Source organism: Anguilla anguilla, chromosome 4, assembly GCF_013347855.1.
Source record: "Anguilla anguilla isolate fAngAng1 chromosome 4, fAngAng1.pri, whole genome shotgun sequence".
Classification (NCBI taxonomy): domain Eukaryota; kingdom Metazoa; phylum Chordata; class Actinopteri; order Anguilliformes; family Anguillidae; genus Anguilla; species Anguilla anguilla.
Window position 1 is genome coordinate 45,859,718 of NC_049204.1, and position 20,740 is coordinate 45,880,457.

Consider the following 20,740-nt stretch of genomic DNA (forward strand, 5'->3'; position numbering starts at 1 on the left):
GACATCAAGGTGGATGTTGAAGTCTCCCAGGAGGATCAGTGGGGTGCCATCCACTGGGAAGGAGCTGAGCAGGGTGTCGAGCTCATCGAGGAAGCTTCCCAGGGGCCCTGGAGGGCGATAGATAACAGCAATATACAAGTTAACAGGATAGGTGATTGAGACAGAGTGGTATTCAAAGGTAGAGACGGAGAGGTGAGAGAGGGGGAGAACAGAGAATTTCCAGGAGGGAGAGATCAGCAAACCTGTGCCCCCACCATGGCCAGACGGGCGGGGGGTATGAGAGAAGGAGAAGGAGGAGGAGAGGGCTGCAGTGGTTGCAGTGTTGCCTGGTGTGATCCAGGTCTCAGTGAGGGTAAGGAAATGTAGAGAGAGGAGGCCAAAATGAAGTCAGCCTTCCACGTAGCAGACTGGCAGTTCCATAGCCCTCCTGCGACTATGAAGTTGTCACAGGAGGTCAATGAGGGATAGCAAAGGTTGGAGAGGTTCCATCGCCACGGGGGGCCTCGCCTGCGGAAGTGAGTTCTGTAGGGGAGAGAACAGGTTGGGATGGGGTTGACACATAGCATAGCAGTGAGGACAGGGAGTAGTGAGAGGAAGGGTGATGGCAGAAGGATAGAGATGCAATAACACTAACTGGGAGGGAGCGACGCTAGTGTCGCTCCAAGCCAGACTACAAGCCCTGCCAATTACCAAATGAATAGCAGCTGATGACTGAGCAATTACCCCACAAGCCAAGCAGCTAACTAGCTCCACACAATACCTGCCTAATGCAGTTAGAGCAAATGAGACTAATAAAATACTACACAAACAAACACCTAAACTAATGCTGGGTAAACAACAAAACAGGTAGAAGTCTAATCTAGCTACACTATTGGCAAAAAACAGATACTTAGCACGCTCTAGGAGAACTTCTGCGGGTCCTGCACAGCTGAGTCCAGTTGCACTTTTTATATATATATATATATATAAACAACAACAACAAGGGTTGTTTCTGCTCAGCTGCTGGGGCCCCCTGCAGTCTTGGCGAGTGTGTGGGATATGTTAAGCCATCTCTGGAAATACCCTTTCACTCCACCTCTACCAACCATGGGACATTATTGTAAATAGCCCTTGGATAACAAACCCAGTTAAATTTCAGGTAGGAGAGCCAGAAAAGTATGGAGAGAAAGAAAGGACAAAAAGGAAGGAAGAAAAGACAAAAACACTGCCCTTGTTGCAGTATCACAGTGTGCGCACCTTTTGTCCTTCCTTCCAGTACTGTTAGCCCTGCGCTACCATGGTGGGACGCCGGCGTTGTCAAGTCCCTATGTGAGTCCTCCGCTTTGTTTGAAGCACAGGTGCGAAAGAACACGACACTCTATTGAGGTAGTGTCACAAAGAATGGCGTAGCACATATGTTCATTAAAGCGCAACAAGGGCATGAAACGTGCGCACGAGGAATTCGCGGACCGCCGCCGCGCTTAATTGGTTGTTTTATGAGAGGACATCATTGTTCGCATCGCAGCTGGAAGTCATAGCCGCTGTTGATTATGCCTTCATCTGGCCTTGAGCAATTGTGATACAGTTTTTCATCCCCAGGAGTAGAGGGGGTGGGTGTTGAGAAGTTGAATAATATGGTGAGTGGGGAGGAGGCTTTGTCTTTGGAATGATAATGACCACAGGGGTCAAAACATTTTCTCTTTTCCTCTTTCAAAAGACGAAGAAAGATACAGGAGCTGAATTTCAGAACACTGGCCTGTTGATCACGTTGCAGAGGGAAATGGGAATGAAAGGATTGTCATATAGAAACCTTCACTGTTTGGGCAAATGTAATTCAATAGTGACGCGAGTGGGAAATGCAGTACATTTGCAAGACTGTCTGACCTTTTCTTCCCTCTTTTTGTTCCCCTGCTTTTCAAGCAAATTGTCAGTGACTGGATTTATTAAACACAAAGACAAATTAATTTTAAATTGATTACTGAATACAACAAGAATTGTTTGCCTTTGAATTGTCTTTTATTAAATGCCTAAAATGTATGAATTTCTAATAAGGACAAGGAGGAAAAGGTTTTAAAGGTTTTTTTAATCAGATTAAAAACTGCACATATAATTAAAACTGAAAAAAAATCAGTCATTGGTACACATGTCATTTTTGACTGAATAAATTGGATAACTTTTTAAAGCATCAATCAATGCAACAAACGGTCATGTGGGGATAAAAAAAAAAAAAAAAACTTTTAAAATTTAGATTTAAAAAGTAACTCTCAAAAGCACTGTGTGCAGGTTTCACATCCTCATTTGTTTTTTGGTTTTGGCTTCAAGAGAATTCCCAGAAGAAAATAACTGGGAAACCATTGTGAAATGTTTAACAGACCTTTTACCAATTTTACCAAACAAAGACTACTACCCAAGCATGTTATATTATCGAACCACTTATGTGTCTGTCTGATGAAGGTGATGTATTTATCACTGGCGTAGACGCAGCTGGGCCAGGAAGGGCCATGGCCGCCTAAACAGTATCCCGGGCCACCCATAAGATAAGATACACTTCATTGGACCCCTTGGGTTGATTTGTCCTCTGCATTTGGTTCATACTTAGGAGCAGTGGGCAGCCACAGTGCAGTGAGGCAGGGCACCTCCCAACTCCAGTTTTGAGGCCACTGCCTTCGTCAAGGGCAGTGGCAGTATACCTAACCTGACATACCTGTCTTCTGGTGTGGCAGGAAACCGGAGCTCAGAGGAAACCCACGTGAACACGGGGAGAACATGTAAACTCGAAGAGGATCTGGCCGGCTGGGAATCGAACTCGGAACCTCCTTCCTGCGAGGCAGCAGTGCTAACCGCTACTTTGGCGAAACTACCACTCCGCAGTCACACCCCCATCCCGCCCGTCACCCACCACCCTCCCCGCGTGATGACAATCCCGTCCCCATGATTGCAGTCTCTTAAACCATGCTGGAAATGCCCCTGGTTCTGACCCACCTAGTTATATGCAAGCCCAACTACATTAATATTTCTGCCTATGCTACTGATAATTAAGTTAAATATTACTTTCATGCCAATTGCACCAGAACGACATTATAATTGATTAGGCATAAAGGCTGTTACATATAGTGCCATTGCTAAACTGCAACATATTAATTTTCCTGATTCCAAACATATGGATGGCAAAGGCTTGCACCCAATCTGAACTAAATGTAATAAACTTTATTTTCTAATTTTTTTATTTTCATTAATTTTCTTCTACAGTAAAGGTAAGGTAAGGTGGGTAAAGGTAAAATGGGCTCACTTTCCATGATTTTGTGTTTAACAGCAGCAAAAATATCAGAAAAAGGCTATGTATTTTACATTGGATTTACTTTCAAATGGTAATTTTATAAATCAAAATCCAAGGCGGGTTTATGGGAATAGTGACATTGCTAGTCTTTAGAAGTTAATGCACACAGTGTGCAGTGCATTGGCATGCACATACACTTCTCAGAAGCACACACTAAAATGAGAAGGCAGTTTTGTAAATGAGGATCATTGGATGTTCTGCCAAATTTGCTAAAAGGTTTGTTAAATATGAGCCATCTAATTTGCAACACCATAAGCTCTAAAAAGAAACCAATTTTTTTCCTTGTTCAAAGCCAGAGTAAACTGAAAAAAATATTATTAACCATAGCAAGCTGGGATTGCTTAAACACTGAAATATTAGACATTGTAAATAAATATAAAAGGACTCAAGGGGGTATTTTTCTCAAACTTGCCCCATTTTACTCCATATAAAATTATATCAGCTGGCAATTTAACATAAAAAATTGGGTCGTCTCATTATTCTGATAAGTTGAGCTCTACTGAATGAACAAAGTGAAACTAATGCCATGTGTGGTCACCTCCTAGGGTTTTGTTAATATTTAATGTTAATCCACTAACCAGTTTCCAATAATAAGAGGAACAGCTTGATCTCAACACTGAAAGACAGCACGAACAGGCTGTTGATAATATTCAATGTTTCTATGCAAAGCTGTGGCAAGGAGTCTTTTAACATTATCCGACTGCTTGATCTGCAGAAAATGGCTCCACCAGCGCCTGGTTGTCAAGTAAACATTTATTTTTGGTTCAACAGATCATTCCACATAGTATGCCTTAAACCAATACACTCCAATTTGCTGAATCAGCACTGCTGATATTTACAAGGATTCTGGTACACAACTTAAACAAACAATGTAAAAATAATTATCAATTTTACAGTAAAATACTGGCACCGGGTATCCAGAACTCTATATCAGGCTGTATATCTAACAAATGTTAAAAGTATTACAGTGTTTCACTGTAGATAATACAATTATTTACACTTAAGCTGTAGGCAGTTTGGTACCTTCACTATTTCTACAGTGTACTGATAGAGGTAAGTTAAATGTTTCTATTTCCTGCTGCTTGCTGTAAGTATAAGGAAATAAAATGGCATTTACTTATTTTTATTCTGGAAATAATTATATCTGCGAGGGTAGAATCTCAGTGTAATTAATTGAATGGTATGATCATGATTATATTTATTATATTTGCAATAACATTCAGAATTGTTTCACAAACAGTATCTTATTGGTTTTTATTAGTCCTATTTGGATGGTAGCAATCTTGCTTCCGATTCAGTCTTTTACGGGTTGTTGTGTTTGTTAATTATAACCTGCAGTAATCCTTCTTTAGTTAAACTGCATAATTACCTGTTTTGCATAAGATAGTCAGTGGTTCAGTCATTAATTTTCCATTGATAGTCACCACAGCTGGGGCAGGAGAGTTTCTGCACTCAGTGGTCTTCATTTAATGCTGGTAATTCTGACCCTCAGCCTTATTCTGTCTTACTATCTGTCATTAGAATGGTATATAAAATAAAAAAATATTTTATGCTAAGAATGTTCTTTTTTCCTTCTCTGTTTTCATGTCGAATGCAGCTCCTGGTGCCGATGATCACACCACCATGACAGCTAGATGAATGGCACTAGTTTCTCCTCTGAGCCCAAGGTTACAGTTACAGCAAACCTTTGCAATGAAATCAGCATGAGAGGTGCGGCACAGAGGGAGCTTGTGATCTCTGACAAGTTGTAAACCTTGAAATATGTTTCCTCGGCACGTGCCGAACTCCCCTTGTGCTTACATGTGCGTTGCACGCCCAAATAAAACACTCACGGTTGTTTTTCTTTAAAGCACATGTATCAGCAGCATGAGACACCACCGTATCAGTTCACGTTTATTCATAGTCCCATCTTACTTCATGTCGTGAGTACTAAAGTGTAAGTGGTGTGAGAACACGCGTAAGCCTTTAACGTTTACGCATGCCGACATAAACATGAATACAAAATAATAATACAAAAAGAAAAAAGTTTAATTGTGATACAAGTGTCATGTGCTTATCTGTCCTGGCTCTTTTGGGAGCCTGAAGTCAAGGCCCTTTCTATGGTTTCCAAAAGCCATTATTCAAATGACTTGGTAACAAGATTTTCACATTGGCATTTCTCCCCACGTTGCAATGCCTCCAATAAGTTGATCACAGTGGTTTCTATTCCCTAAGTGATTCATAAAGTATTAAAGAAATAAGCCTACACTATTGGTGGAACCTTATCAATCTAGATGTTTTTTTTTCATGTACATAGCCTCAAAGTATGATGTTAAAAGTTGAAATGCATACTCAGAAATTAAATTCCTGGTCTGGAGGTCAGTGCAGCAACAACTGCAAATAATGGAAGTAGGCCAGCCAGTAGCAGCCCTGTTTGGATGGTATGAATAATTGTGGTGTGATATTGATGCTGAATTTGTATTTATGCACTCTCATTTCATCATTCACCTTATATTGTTTTACATCTTTTCTCTCTTCTCTGCCATATTAATAAAGCTGTACTCTAAACAGGCACTAATCAGGTATTTTAATATTAGCTTTCTGTGGTTTAACACTTTGGACATGTAGTATACTGTATACTTGTACTATGTATTTATACAACCCAATGTGCCCAGTTAGGCACACGCCTCTGCTGCAGACAAGATCTGTATTGCATTGCCCAGGCGTCCCTCCCTCCATACACCCTTCTAGTACTATTCCAAATATGCATGTGGACAAGCCTCTGATCCACTCTGCAGTGACCCCCCCCCCAACCCCACAGCTGGTTCAGCCCAAAAACAGCCCCATTGTATCCTACTGCCCAGCCCAACACCCCGTCCTTATTGCAATCTGTTTTCAGAGCAGATCATCCAGTGTGTTGAATTCAACATAAGTCTCCACTTCTCCCTCTGTCCCTCTGCGTGGTTTGCACCCCTGTTCCATGGACAGTGGCCCCAATTTCATGTTCTCTTCTGATCGCATTAGGCAGCTAGAGATGCCCATTTAGTGTGTAAACATCCACACTGCCCCCCCTGCCAAGCCCAAGGTTGTGGACACAATCATGTCTAAAAAGGTTAATCAGGCTGAAGCATTCCTGTCCATGCCAACTGCTCCCTGCTTTCAGCCTTTCGGTCTCCCCCCCCCCCCCCCCCCCCCCCCCCCCCCCCTCCCAGGACAGGATTGACACTGTTCTCATCTTCTAATTCCGATCACTCTGCTAAGATAAATTAGATCACATGACCTTTCTCAATTATCTTGAATCCCTCCAGTGCACTAAAAACAATAGCTCCTTTACCTTCTTCATCTTCTACCCGTCAACTACGTCAATCACGTAAGTCTGTGATGCTCACATTCATGACATTCCCTTGGGCCCTCAAGACCTTCAGAATTCCTTTTCCATTAAAGGTTCCTGAAGGTACACAGGTCTCAAATCTCCACCTCATCTCCACCAATTTAGCACAGCTGTGTTTTTACAGCAATTTGAGACATAATGCTAATGCAATGCTTCATGAAGGGTGACACAAACTGCTCTTCAAATGTAACTTGATGCATGTCATCTGACTCAATCCTCAGAAAAAAAATTCTCCCCATACTTCTTACATTATATTGTTATGAAATGTTTGGTTGCCATTCTGTTTAATATTAATACCGCTAGTTCCGCGATAGGGGTTGAATAACGTAATTGCGAAAATTGGATCGTGTGGCCCCCCCTCGTGGTCGTGTGCCCCCCCCCAGCGGTTGTGGCCCTAAACAACCGCTTAGACCGTTTATGCCACGGGCCGGCCCTGTGTGCTGTGGTAACAAGACTTTTATATGGCTTTAGGAAGACTTGTTGTGAGACCAGGTTCACTCGTTATTTTAATATAAAGTGCTAATAAAACAATACTAGATATCTGGTGCACCAGGACAGTACCTGTATACAAATGCACTAAAACACAAATTGAACACAGTATAAAAGAGAAAAAAAAAATGTTACAAATAAATAGACAATGTAGGCAATGTGCAATCCCTCCAAAAATACATACTTTAATGAAAAAATAAATAAATAAATAGATAAACCGGTCACATTATTCATTCGTTGTTTAGACACACACAATGTTTTTACACACATACACACATGCACAGGCACATCCACACCCAAACACGCACGCACACGCACACACCCAGATGCACACATACGTACCCACACACACACACACACACAGGCACACAGGCACATCCACACCCAAACACGCACGCACATGCACACACACACGCACACATACACTGGCAAATCCACACCCACACACTCATACAGACACACAGGCACATCCACACCCAAACACGTATGCACACATACACAGGCAAATCCACACCCACACACTCACACACTCACACACACACACACAGAGGCATATCCACACCCACACACTAACACACACACACACAGGCACATCCACACACACACGCACACACACACACACACAAACAGGGCCAAGGAGCATTTAACCAACCAATGCATTTAAAATTAAATCATTAATATTAATTTTATATTCTGCCTTGAGTGCATGCTGCTCAGCTGACAGAAATAGAGCAAGGCCAAAGCCTGCTATTTTTTCTTATATATGCCAACCACAACCAAGTAAAAAAGATGAAAACCAAGGCAAGTCATTACAATGAGGCACTCTATCCACTGCATATTCTAACATAATCTTTCCCTCACTGTGTTGCCCTTGATTAATTGCCCATGAAATATGAATCAATACAAAATTTCAAAGCAATCATGGTTGCAATTAGAAATAAATTGACATAGTTATGGGGGTGACAACAGTAGAGGGAAACAATAATCCTGGTTTTAAGAGAGAAGGCGAAAGGGGGGAAAGTTTGATAAGCAAGTTTAAAAAGCTTGTAACAAAATGGCATGCCCTGTATGGGTATTTGCCGGCAGATAAATGGCAGTAAAGGAGATTTGTGTTGTGCAAAGCAGCCTTAATGAATGAAATACATTCCAAATCAAACAAAAAAAGGAGGGAAAAAAGCAAGATCGAAAATTTTTATTTACCTACAGTCTTACCTGAGATCTGCACCTGCATACAATAACATGATATGCACTCTAGATAACATTAAATAAATATTTGTAATCACTTAATCAACCACTCAAATACCTTAGAGGTTTAATGGCTGTGTTCTGCTTTAGCCCCTGTGCTTTCATTACCCTTATCATTCAGTTATGCATGTGTATACATCCCCCTTATCGTGCATGTCCTAACGATTAAGGATCCAATTTGAGGAACCAAAAAGAGTTTAGAGGCTTTCCAGGTCCTTGAAAGCCAACTTTGACCATACCAGCACCTTTGCTAGCTACTCATTAAGGTGTCTCCGACTACATTACGTTAGATGTGGCACAAACTCACTGATAGTATGTAGTAGGAAATAAACCAATCCAAACAACATCCTAAAAGTTCATATAAGTGCTATAGAGCACTCCTGACCTGTCCTCCTCTTTGTACTTACAGTGATCGTCCATGTGAAATCTTGATTTTCTTGTCACTATGGTTTTACACCAGACCGTGACAACAATCTGCCATGCAATGATATGATATCTGAGTCATGTCACCCTCTAAAATAATATATTTAACGGTAAGTAAATAGCTGTTTCCCATATGATTGATCAATTCTGTCTGATTTATAAATTCACTATCATTACTTAAATTTTGGATTTTGTAGCTGGGTACAGGATAGGCGGTATTTTGCTTTTGCTGCTACCTGTGCATGGTTGCAGATGTAGGTTGTTTCATTGATTCAGTCTTTTTATTTATATGTTCCCCCTATTTTGGTAGATCTACTGCCTGCCTGGCACCCCTTATTATCAGTGCCTCTTCACTAATTGGCAATTCTATCGATAAATATGTCCCCCCAACTATAGTTTCTGCAATATATCTAAGTCTCCTGATTAGCTTGAAAAAATTAACAACAGCTAATAAGAACAGGGAAACATCATGTGGAGTTATTGGGTTTCCAGCTAAACAGACACAAGAGCAGGAGAGAGGGGCAGCCCTGCTTCACAACCTGCTGCAAATGGAATAGATTAGTGATGAAAGCCAATTGAAACTATAGTCATCATTTTTATACCATAGTTATGGATTCAGAACCAAATCCACTGTGTCTTAATAATATCTACAAGAGCTGTATTTACACTTCTAAAAAACCCATTTAGCATCAATTTTAGCAGGTGAGTAAGTAAAAAACAAACACACAAAATAAATAAACAAATAAATAAATAAATATAAAATAAAAACAGCTATTCTGACTGCTGTGCATATTAGGCTCCACTGGTTGAGAGGATGCTGGTTGTCTGATGCCAGTTATGTTTTTGTTTTTTATGTTTATGCCATAAATTTAGTAAAATAAAGTTCTGATCACAAGAAATGTAACATACAGTACACATTTTTTGAAGACTAAGGAAGGCCGGCCTTCATATAATTTCTAAAATTTCTAATCATTTCCTACACTGGCAACACAGCATCATTAGCTAAAATACTCAGGGCAACATTTCATGAAATCTTAATTTCATGCGTGTTGTAATGGAACCTTTAAATGAACATTTCCTCATCAATAATTCAGAGGGCACAAAATTCTTTCCTCCTTCAAGTAAATCTCAAACTGGCGGAAATCTCTGCATTAATATTTCATAGTTTTCTGTTTGGACTGTTCACATGGTCAATAATTTCCCCCTATCTCATAGTTTCAGTAATTTGTCCACAATAGAAGGCGATTTTGCAGAGTGTGAAAAGACTACAGCTATGTGCTTGCTGTCTGACTGGGATCTAAATGAATGAAACATCTGCTGCACGTGGGGTTTGAGAAAAGCAAAGTAAATCAAAGTTGCTACTTGCATGCCTTCTGTTACATTCCACAAATCATTTTCTACGAGCAGCATAAATCACAAGGAACAACTTACAGTAATAAATGAATAAAACCAAATAATCAAATGGAACATTAGTCTGTTTTTAGGGGGTGGGGGGGGGGGGGGGGGGTTAACTATTAACTGAGTGAAATAGAATGTCTTGAATGCAGACAGCTCCGTAGAGATATGGCTAAAGATCTACACTGAAACTTACGGTTTTGTTCATGGCAACATGAACACTGTTTGTATCCTTCAGCCAGCCAACTTTACCTAAAACGGGTGCAATTACATGATCAAGCTGAGTAAACTGGTTGCAGCCTAGTGTGCTACTCATGGGCTCCTTGCCAGCTATTGTGTATCCGCTTCTGTCAGTGGGGACTGTCGCAGTGGTGGCCAACATGGCTGCCGATTTGGCCAGTTGTTAGCAATGCTGATGTGACAGGCCACAGCTATGCTAGGTTAGCATGTATGGCATTCTAGGCCACTTGGCTTGTGAAAATAAAAATCCTTTTAAAAAAAGATCCTCTAAAAAAAGAATGCTATTTTGATTCGCTGGAGAGAAAGGAGGACAAATTCTGTGCCCACAGAATAGGCCCAATTGGTGTAAAAGGAAGTGAAGATACTGTGTGATACGGGTACTGCGTAGTCTCTTATTTTAGAAAGTGTTCTGCCGTTGTCAGAAGACACTTCAATGGGCTCCAGTGTCCTTGCCCAGGGTTTGGAGATGGGGTTTGTAAATGTCCCTCTGCATCAGATTTATCTGAATTCTACTTTAGTGACTGGACATGTTGTTGTTGGCGTGCGGCCTTGCCTCCCTGTTAAAGGTGTGTCGTTTATACTGAGTAACTACTTGACTGGCGGAAAGGTGTCGTCAAACCCCGAGGTAGTTGCTGTCCCTGTTGCTTCTCTTAACCCTGATGAGTTGGCGCAGAAATACCCGGAGGTGTTTCCTACGTGCACGGTTACATGCGCTATGGTACAGAGGCTTAGAAAAGAGAACCCTGATATTGGTTTGGATGGTGGTCTTGATGAAATTAATCTTTGTGACACATTTTTCACCACTACCGTCACTAAGGGTGAATCGGCAAGTGCCTGGGATCAAGGGCTTGGTAAAATGTTTCTGTCTCGTGGACAGCTTGTTGTAGAACAGAGGAAGGATTCCAGTTTGTCCTCTCTCTTTGAATGTGCAGTGTCTGAAACGGACGCTGAAAATGTATCTCAGGGGTACTTTGTTTGTGGTGATGTCCTTATGCGTAGGTGGAGACCCTCTACAGCGCTGGAACAGGACACATGGCGTATTGTATACCAGATTGTAGTTCCTTCACCATATCGGTCTGAGGTCTTAGGTTTAGCTCATGACAGTTTGTTAGCCGGTCACCTCGGTGTGAACAAAACCTACGACCGCATTTTGCATCACTTGTATTGGTCTGGTTTAAAGGGAGATGTAACGCGTTACTGCACAAGTTGTCATGTGTGTCAACTTGCGGGTAAACCTAATCAAACCATTCCTCCAGCGCCTCTGCATCCGATTCCAGCCGTGGGGGAGGCGTTTGAGAGAGTGATGTTAGATTGCGTTGGACCGTTGCCTTGCACTAAATCGGGTAATCAATTCCTGTTGACTATTATGTGTGTCACCACACGTTTTCCAGAAGCTATTCCTTAACAGCACCGGTCATTGTGAAGGCTTTGCTTAAATTCTTCTCACTGTTTGGCCTCGCAGAAACTGTGCAGACAGATCAAGGTTCAAATTTTATGTCACGGTTGTTTGCTCAGGTGCTTGAACAACTCGCAATTAAACATTGCGTTTATAGCGCCTATCATCCTGAAAGTCAGGGTGCTCTCGAACGATTTCACCAGACACTCAAGTCAATGTTGCGAGGGTACTGTTTGGAATTCGAGAGAGATTGGGATTATGGCGTTCCCTTGGTTTTGTTTGCTGCTAGAGAGGCAGTGCAGGAGTCGCTGGGTTTCAGTCCATCAGAGTTGGTCTTCGGGCATACTGTTCGCGGTCCCCTGAAGATGTTAAAAGATCACTGAACTTCTGAAACTGAAAGTGCCCCGACTAACTTGCTTGATTTTGTCTCAAATTTCTGGTTCAAGCTCCACAGAGCGTGTGAATTGGCTAAAGCACATCTGGAAACGTCACAAAAGAAAATGAAAACGCGATTTGATCGCCGTGCTGTGGCCCGCTCCTTCAGTGCAGGAGATAAAGTTTTGATTTTATTACCGGTTCCTGGTGCATCGCTGCAGGCTCAGTATAGCGGCCCTTATCGCACAGAAAGAAAAGTGAGTGATTGTGGTTATATACTTGCTACTCCAGACAGAAAAAGGAAAACTCGGTGGTGCCACGTTAACATGCTGAAACGGTATTGTGAACGTGATTCTGACGCGTGCTCGGTACTGTTAAACCCGCCTCTTACTCCGTCTGTTACTGTTCCTCCTGTCATTGTGAGTGATGCGTAGTCAGTGGTGCTGTCCAGTGCTGAAATTAATGGCCCCAATCTCCAAATCTCACCTGTTCTTTTGAATGTGGGTGCGGTTGTCTCAACCGATTTTGACCAAGATGAAGTGGTCATGCTTTCAAAAGACGTGGTGGAGGGCAGACTACGACATTCTGAAGTCCTTAATGATTTGGATTCGTTTCTCGTCCACTTGTCTGTATCTGAACGCTTGGATATTGTTGAGCTTATCCGGTCTTATCCCTCGTTATTTCCCGATGTTCCAAATCGAACCAACCTAATAAAACATGATATTGATGTTGGAGATTCTCCTCCAATCAAGCAAAACGCATATCGGGTAAATCCAACAAAGCGTTTGTGCTTGTCTAAGGAGGTAGCTTATATGTTGGATAATAAAATCGCTGAGCCCAGTTCAAGTGCGTGGAGTTCCCCGTGTTTGCTGGTTGGTAAATCCGATGGTACTTTTCGTTTCTGCATGGATTATCGCAAAGTAAATGCTGTCACAAAACCAGATTCTTTTCCGCTACCCCATATGGACGACTGTTGATTATGTCGGTTCTGCTACTTTTTTTAGCAAGTTTGATCTCCTAAAAGGGTTTTGGAAAATTCCGTTGACCGATCGGGCTAAAGAAATATCTGCTTTCGTGACCCCAGATTATTTCCTGCAATACTCCGTTCTGGCTTTCAGCATTAGAAACGCTCCAGCCACATTTCAAAGGTTGGTTAACAAGGTTATTTTGGGGTTGTCAAATTATGAGGCTTATTTGGACGACTTAGTCTTCCATTCCATTTCGTGGGAGGAGCACATTAGTCATATTCGGTCACTTTTTGATTGTTTATCCAGTGCTAACTTAACATTGAATCTGGCCAAGTGTGAGTTTAGCCAAGCCACAGTAACTTACTTGGGAAAGGTTGTTGGGCGAGGGCAGGTTCGACCTGTGGCGTCTAAAATCGAGGTAATTAATAATTTCCCTGTCCAGACAACCCGGCGTGAATTACGTCGTTTCCTGGGAATGGTAGGATACTACAGGAGTTTTTGTACAAACTTTCGGCCGTTGCTTCTCCCTTAACAAATCTCCTCGGTCCGAAGGTCAGCTTCATGTGGTCTTCTGACTGTAAATTTGCTTTTGAGCGAGTAAAAGCACTACTCGTCAACGCTCCTATTTTATCTGCTCCAAATTTCACTGTCCCTTTCAAAATTGCAGTGGACGCGAGTGATGTAGGTGCTGGTGCAGTCCTTTTACAGGAAGATATAAATGGTGTGGAGCATCCGGTCTGTTACTTCTCGAGGAAATTTAATGAACACCAATGGGTTTACTCCAATATTGAAAATGAGGCACTCGCCCTCATCCTCGTACTGCAGTATTTTGAAGTGTACGTTGGGTGTGCTCCTAATCCGGTAGTGGTTTATACTGATCACAATCCGCTCGTATTCCTCCACCAGATGAAAAACAGTAACCAACGTCTCATGCGTTGGAGTCTGATACTCCAAGCATACAATCTGCATATACGTCACATACGCGGCAAAGACAACGTCGTGGCTGATGCATTGTCGCTTGTCTAAACAAAATAAATAATTTTGTTTTTAGGGTGCATCTCAATTGGTGAGTTCGTCTTATTAAACTTATGTAAATGTGTAACGTGAAGAGAAAAACGCAGGTAATGTGCTTAAATTTATTTATTTTCTTAAGGGTGGGGGTGTTATGTGCTCCTAATTATTATTTTTGCGGAAATTAGTTTTTGTTGTAATTTTTCTTCTTTTCTCCAGTAGGAGTCGCTCTTTCTCCGCAGGCTGCAGCGGGTGCGAGCACAGGCGTGTGCGCTGGTCGGTTCCGGGTGCAGATTGCCGAAATTGACTCCCCCATAAAAGATGGCGATTCGGGACATCTCGCTCTCTCATTGTTCTTGTAGAGACACTACAAGCAGCGACTACCGACTACTGTGCTTTGTTCTTTTGTGTAATTGACAACATTGCTCTATCTAAATATCACGTTTGTATTCTTCTTAGATCATGGGGTAAGGTTTTCTTTTCTTTGGCACCCTTTTGTTGCAGTTAGTCAGGGGAGGGCAGCAGCGGACCGGAAGACTCACTTCCCCCTTTCTCCCCTTTAATTTGTTCTTTCTCTTGTCCCATCCTCGACGGTAGTGAGGGCAGAAGTTATATTCCATTAGACAGTGAGGTTAGATCTGCTGTCTCTGTCCTGTCTACCTGTTTGTATGTGGGTTTTTGTATTGTATTCGGTTATTAGTTTTGTAATAAATTTTTACTTTGTATTCTGGCAAAAGAACGTTGTGGTGTATTTAAACATGTTTGGCTTTTGGGCTGACAGCCAGTTATTGAAACTCGGAATTATTGGGCCGTAACAACAGTATACCTGCAATAGTTCCAGACCTTCAATTAAATTTTCTGAATGTGCGTCCTGCTCCTCTAAAGTCAATCTGCAGCTCACTACACTCTGAATACAATTTTAAAAAACATCTTTGTCTGTTGAAAATCTGTTTTATAAATATGTTATTCATTAATTTAATTTACCAATAATGTGACTATACATACTGTACAACGGCTGCACAGGAAGCTTTTTCAATACAAAACAACAATTCAATTGGCGAATTGATATTGGTTTCAGGGACGAGCAGGAACTTTAAATTGAAAATAGAGCCGCACAGTGCATCATGGGGTGGTGACATGGTTTCATCACCAGCAATTTGCCAACAACTTTGATACACCAATTGGATTACAGGTCTTTCAGACGATTCCATTAATATGCGCATTCCCATCTGTTAAAAGGGCTGAATTTCAGGACGTGACATAATTAAATGTCACGGTCATAATTGAATCGGTAATGGTGTTCAGCCTGTGCTCTTCACTTCTTATCTCTTTCAGTTGTACCTGAGCCATTGATTTTCTGAATGATTGTGACAGTCAGCAAGTAGATAAGAGGCTGGCCATGCTTTTAAGTTGCTTATTTATTTTCAGTAAGGAAATGTTTTAAATGTCCCAAAACAATCTATAAAGTTTATGGTTAAATATGGATAATCTTTGAAATATTGCATACTTCTTGCTAATGTTTTTATCTTTAACGGTCATTGCTTTACAGAAATATTTAAGACTGTTTCTGAGTAGCTCAGTAATGCCTCCCATACATTACATTTAATGACAGCCCTTTCTAAATCACTGGTATTTCAGTACCCTGATTAAGCTAAAACTTTAATGACTTCTTTCCAATGTTGAAAATGTGTCTGCAACAGCAGAATCGCAGCAAAAATCATGTAGTGTATGGCAGACATTAGCAAAAAAGGAATGATTGCAAGTTGGGTCAAATGATTGTAGGTCTCAGGCTCACCCCTGGCTATTTCATCAGCCAATCATGATGGGGAGTCTGCAGCATTGGCTTTGTAGTGTTAGTCGTCGGCCAGGGCTCCTTCGGTTACTGCAAGAGATCCTCCGAAAGACATGCAGTCCTCTGTGGGACGAATCCAGAGAGATTTGGATTTGTGGCTTTTCAAAGATAAACCTTTTTTTTAATTTTACTTAGTAACACAAATTGACTGTTTACAAGATACAATACATTCTTAACTTTGACTCACCATTGAATTCAAATGTTTGTCTTTTTTTACGTCCTCACGAAAAGTTTGGCGAATTCACAAATCGACAAAATGAACTTGCCAAAATTAACACAATAATTTACGCTCCATTGCCTTAATTGTCTTTCACTGCAGCATTAAATAAAAGACACACATCATGCCAGTCTTTCTGGCTAAGGCTGCAGGTCTGTAGTGGGCCGGGGGTGAGATTTCCACAGTAGTGTTGACTTCTCAGTGACAAATGCATACCTTCCACCATCCCACCATGTCCCCACCCCCCCACCCAGACCCCTCAGAAAACCGGCACACGGCTCACTCACGTGTTCGGATGCCACACCTCTCCGGGTTCTCTTTCTGTTTTTTAATTAGCGCTGCCTGTTGGGGTTTCCCCCCTCCGTGGCTCTGGGCACCTCAGGCGTGTTGTCAGACAGATTTCCTGTGTAAGGCAAGTCATGAGGTTCTCCAAATTAATGTCCATTTCCAACATGCTTTTATTTAGGTGCATTTTATAGAAAAACAAAAACAAAAGTTTGAAAAGGATACCACTACATGAATGAATGCCCTTAACATCAAGCTCTGATTATTATGAAAATATACAAAATGGTATACATTTGGCTACTTCTACAAAGCATATCTAAGTAGTGACAGGTGGCGGTGACTCTTGTGGAGTTTTCTGCCTGCCAAGTGTCTGTTGGCACCTGTCTCCAAACTGAAATGGCTGCTTTGGATAAGCTCTGCCAGATGGCTTTGCTTAAAACATTCAAATCACAATGCATTTTGACAAAAGTTTTGATGGTGTGTGTCATAAATAGATGAATTATTAATGTTACTTTTGAAATTCATATGCAGTTTATGTGGCAGCTTTGAATAGTACAATGCTGAAACCTGAAATCATTAGCTCCCCCCCCCCAAAAAAAAAAAACTCTCATGTTCTATTTATGCCACATTTATAAACATATGTGACTTAAGACAACATTCAGTATGTGCATGTCGGGATGAAAGCATTTGGAAATGTGATAGGTTTTCTGAAATAAATGTACCTATGAACAAGAAAGATGTCATAATTAGACTATACCATACAAAGCAAGGCTGTTTTTTATTGGTTTATTTATTTGATTTGCTTTGCATTTTCTAAGATTCAGTCTGTCATTTGCATTATAACACCTTATAGGTTTTATAATCATTATATGTACTATTTCATAATTAACATAAATATTTTGCCTTAAATATGTGAAAAACTAATTATGTGGGGCTGTAATACAACAGTTTCAAACCCCTTATAGTCGGGAAAGTATGAAGTTGTGATGAGATTTGTTTAGGCTATGATATGTCTGTGTCTTATGTGTTTCCTCGCACCCACAGACACTGAATGTCAAGCAGTGTGCAGGTTTTCTGGAATTTTACTAAAACTGAAATTCATAGCGCATGTTACATCTCCAAAACTCGAAAGGTGTACCCCTATAACACATCACCCTATATGAAATTCTGTCAAGCCAATGAATGCATACATTTTAATTCTATCAAAGGGTTAAACAAGGAAACTAGAGCTGAACACAATGTGCAGTGTGATTATATTCTTAATAAATAATGCTGAGGCATTTGTACTCTTTCAGTGCATTCTAAATTGCTTCAGTGAAACGGAAACCGCCAGTTGCTGTAAAAAAAACATTAGATCCTAAATTGGACATGTCTCGTTTGGTTATTTTAAATCTGTATTAACTTGTATCCTTCCATTTAATTGAAGTGTTGCAATACCCGAGCGGTCAAAGGAGGCAAAAGAGGAGACACTAGCCCAGGGTGACGCTTCAGCATGAAAACCTTTATTTTACGTAGCACCGCGTACCACAGATCTGCCCAACACCTTCCAGCTCCCCCCCCCCCCCCCCCCCCACACACACACACACGCACACACGCACAGACTGACTGCCTTATATAATGGTGCCTGCTCAAACAATTGGCTGGCACATACCATTCACAGGGTTCTTTCAATAGATACAGATATCAACACACATAAATATACAGCAAGTATTTACATAAAACCATTACCAAAAAAATATATAATCTTAATAAATATTTACACACCCAAATATAGACCTAATACATACCAATAAATATCTTACATAAATAAATACATTCAAACAGCACAACCGAACTCCCCTCTACCCACTTCCTGCTTGTTGTTACCCTCCTGGAACTAATAATAGGTGTGCGAGCCCCTGAGAACTCTTTTGCCCAGACACCCTGGGAGAAGGAGAACTGGCAGCGGTAAGTTCGTGCATGACGCAGACAGATTTCAATTTACTGTTGCACTTAACTTAGCATGAGTCTTACATTATACTCCTTCATTTACCAATATTTTCCTACGATTGAGTCATAAATTAATGCGCATTATTTGTTCGTTCACAGGCGAACGACAAGGTGGAACACGTCCCCGCTGCGAAACAAAAAAACCTAAGCGAACTGCAGTACACAAACAATCAATAAATACATTTGTTAAAATACCACATGTGTGTTTATTTAACCCGTGTACCAATACATGCATCTGTGCATCAATTAACCATTTTTGTCTAGTAATAATACTTACTATTAACTAGAGATCTAGTAACGGCGACCCGTCGTTACATGTAAATGTAAAAAGTAATACAACAAATCGAAGAAAAAAAACAAAGGTAGTAAGGACCATATTAATGCGTCATGCTTCAATTAAACAGCACCATTGGTATAAAACAGCCAAATACCCATTTAGAAAAGGTTTATGATTTTCATGGTGTTTGTGCGGGGAAAAAATCTTTTAAATCACTACCCATGAGAATATACAAGATGAAATGCAATCTGTCAACTAATGATACTGAAACCTTAAACCCCTGCATTGAATTATGAAAATCTAATAAAGATGTTAGTTTATACAAGATATGGTCCCAGGATTACTGTAGGTTCTCCTCACCTTACTATTGACTGATGGTATATTTGGAGATATTAACTGATAATGCATTGTGCGGGAGAATAAATGCAGATACAAAGCAAAATGCTCAATCAACCTCTAAAGAGCACGTTTGATACTGCTGATCTTAAATGTATTAACAGAGATGAACTGTGTTAAGAGTTGAGTTAGCACTCAATATTATAGTGTGCATGAATAAAAATTTGAATCCACAGTTAATGGAAATCATTCTTAATTCATAGACAAGACAAGTAACAATGTCTATAATCATCTGATACAATTTATACAATTAATTCACAGTTACTTCATATTATTGGAACCAACTTTTTCCACTAAGAATATTTTAGTTCAATGTTCATTTCAGCATTGTAAAAAAAGAGGAAAGAAATGCTCCAAATGAATAACACACAGGGACTTCTGTATTTTATTTTATAAAATGCCCAGTGCTGCAAGATTAATTATCTCTCTAGAGCAATTTTCTATCAAAACTAATGTCTTACAGACATGCTATGCAGGGTTTTTAAACAATATTATAAAATAACCACGCTAAGGCATATCTATGATGCACTGATAATCTTTGTCATCCCCTTTACCTGTAAAATGTGCTTGGGACGTTTCAGGTGTGGCACTCTTCTCTGTGTGGGGAGGGGTGGGTGTGTCCTACAGAGCCTGTGGTTTTGGATCAGATTTCGAAGAAGTGTTTGTTGTAATAGCTAGCTAGCCGCTGTAATAGCCCAAATACAGCGAAGCAAAAAGACAATCCGCCAGGACTCGTTCAAGAATAAGAGTTAATCTAACCTTGGAATTGTTTTTCCTCGGTGGCGTCAGCTGAAGTTTTCCAAGGGGATGAAAAGCTGCATGGAGCTGCCTTGTTTTCTGTTTGACCTGAAAGTAAGGTTACCTCTCGCAACGCACCTGAGGCTATATGGTCCTGATCGGACAATATAGCCTAATGTTTGGTCCGAGTAATTGATGGAAGAAATTTACAGAGTTTTTAATTAACTTGTGGGTCTGTGACTCGGTCGGGTACTCATGGGTGAGTGGGTGGGAATGAAGATGGAGGAGGAGACTTCTTTAATTGTGAACACTGATTTAAAGCTCTCAAGGTCAACATTTAACAATTGAGACAAAAATTGCTTCAGGACAATCCTGAACAAATGTATTTATTTAAATGAATTCTTGAAGAATACATTATAAATACTCAGCTGTCTGTCAATCTCTAAAGAAATAAAGCCATTTATCCCAGACAGCTTCAATTCAAGTCCTCATTTGGTTGGTTTGCTCAGAATTACCTGAACGTTGCCTAGTGCAGCCTCACTGCAGTTTTTTAAATTTATTTTTATTTTTTTACATTATACACATTTAGCACTATTAAATTGGCTGTAAAGTTTAGGCTATACATAATTTCACTTGTCTGTGTCACATTTGTAAATTGTAAACCGTAAATTAATAGGGAGACCTTCAATTACTGCACCTTACAAAGTTACCAGGCCAGAAGTTACAATGGTGTTTTGTAGATAATAATGGGGACAAAA